The sequence below is a fragment of the Physeter macrocephalus genome, chromosome 9 (genome assembly GCF_002837175.3).
Source record: "Physeter macrocephalus isolate SW-GA chromosome 9, ASM283717v5, whole genome shotgun sequence".
In the NCBI taxonomy this organism is placed as follows: Eukaryota; Metazoa; Chordata; class Mammalia; order Artiodactyla; family Physeteridae; genus Physeter; species Physeter macrocephalus.
In genome coordinates, this window is record NC_041222.1 from 65,702,979 (window position 1) to 65,704,831 (window position 1,853).

A 1,853-nucleotide genomic window follows, 5' to 3' on the forward strand; every position below is an offset into this window, starting at 1 on the left:
CTATGTCATGAAATGCTTTTTATAATTACTTTTTTATTTTACTTTAATCTGCAACTCATGGTAAAATAGTAGTTTCCCAAGGATGTCTGGGTACAAAGGAAAATGGAGTCACATTAATGGAAAAAAGTAGCTTCAAATATGCTTAATATTGCTGGCCTACATATTTCAGAAACATGGGGACATTTCCACTTGATTCAGGGGTCTTTGGAGAGAATGAAGAAGCATAGTGTAGTAGAGGAAAGAACACAGGCTTTGGAAATCTTGACAAAAATAGATTAAAATTGTGTAACCTTGGACAAAATAACCTTATTGAGCCCAAGCTTCCCCATGAGAAGAAAGAAGATAGCAACATTAGCTTCATAGTGTTTTTGTGGTGATTAAGGATAATATTTATAGGGTGACACTCGTTTTTTGGCACGTAGAAGGTGATCAATGTATGATAACTATTTTTATTATAAATTATCATCTCCAGTTATTAATAAAATTATCGATGAGATTCTATTTCAGATTTTATGTAATAGTGGGAAATATAAATCTATCAAAATAAAAGTATAAGAGTGGATATTTGCTGGAAATCCTAAGGCAGAAATAATGAATAAATAAAACTATAGAGACAAATGTTAAGTAGCAACTTCCAAGATTTTGGTAGATGTTGATTGAGTCTTAGCTGGTATCATAGCTGATGAATAGCCAAGTTCAGCACTGTAGTTTAACTTCATTGCTCCAGCCTACTCCAAAGATAAAATGGATGGAGGTGTTCTAGACAGAGATTATGATGATGAAACAGCTGTTCTCCACTTTCTCTTCTTCTCAGGTTGTATGCCTTTATCATTTAGCCTATAAAATAAGTGTAAGTCTAGTTTTTATCAGGAACCAGAGTTCCTGTCTTAGCATTTTCTATCCAACTTTCCTGTCCTTGTCCTTACAGTTTTTTCTGGGCTCCTCTCCTGACCTTACACTCTGTCCAACTTCCCTTTCTTCTTTGTTTAATGAAAAGTCCACTTATCTTCTCAAAATTAGGTTCCTCAGGGCATTCTCAGTCTACTTCACACTGTGGAAGGACACAGTCCTCCTTAAGAGTTATAAAATACACACTGGGATGTTGAAAGCAGTCACTTTCTGGCCCTAAGGACTCTTCATTGTGTTAGATTTAAACTGATCAAATCCCCAGATTTACATTTTAATATATATAGCTTTATCCACTGGCCTGGGGTTATCTTTGAAAAGTCATAATTTCTTCTTCTTTTGTTTTTAATGGAACACTTTATGAATTTATATGTCATCCTTGTGTAAGGACCATGCTAATCTTCTCTGTATCATTCCAATTTTAACATGTGTGTTGCTGAAGCAAGCACTCTTTCCTCCCTCCCTCCCTCCCTCCCTCCCTTCCTTCCTTCCTTCCTCCCTCCTCCCTCCCTCCCTCCTTCTCTCTCTCTCTCTCTCTTTCTCTTTCTGAGAAGGTGATCTCTTGTTTTATATATACATATACATGGTCTATTTGAAACAGTTTAAAACTTATTTTTACTTTTGGCAAGTAGACATTTTTTCCTCTGTTTTTTTCTTTTTTCCCTAGAAAAAAACTTGCAATGCAGTCCAACATTTAAAAAAGAGAAATTGAAGCTTTTCTTGTTAGGGGTGATTGAGATCAGACCTCTGCTCTTTCAACTCTGTTGTTTCCATGGCCCCTGAAGTATCTCCGAGGAACCCTAGGCCCAGAGAAACACAAACGAAAACCCTTGAGTTAGTGAAAAGAGTTATTAACTGGAATTCTGAAGACTTGAGTTTTAGCTTTAGTTCTAACATCAAATTTATATGTGTCACTGATAGGGTTAATTGTTTCATCTGTAAAACAG

The 1,853-nt window shown here is 35.8% G+C and overlaps 1 non-coding gene across 1 annotated transcript; it reads right to left on the reverse strand.

Moving 5' to 3' along the window:
* Positions 1-1,248: 1,248 nt before the first annotated feature.
* On the reverse strand, positions 1,249-1,355 carry LOC112067376 (U6 spliceosomal RNA). The gene has a single exon (XR_002893240.1). It is a non-coding gene; the product is annotated as a U6 spliceosomal RNA (small nuclear RNA).
* Between the last annotated feature and the right edge of the window lie 498 nt (positions 1,356-1,853).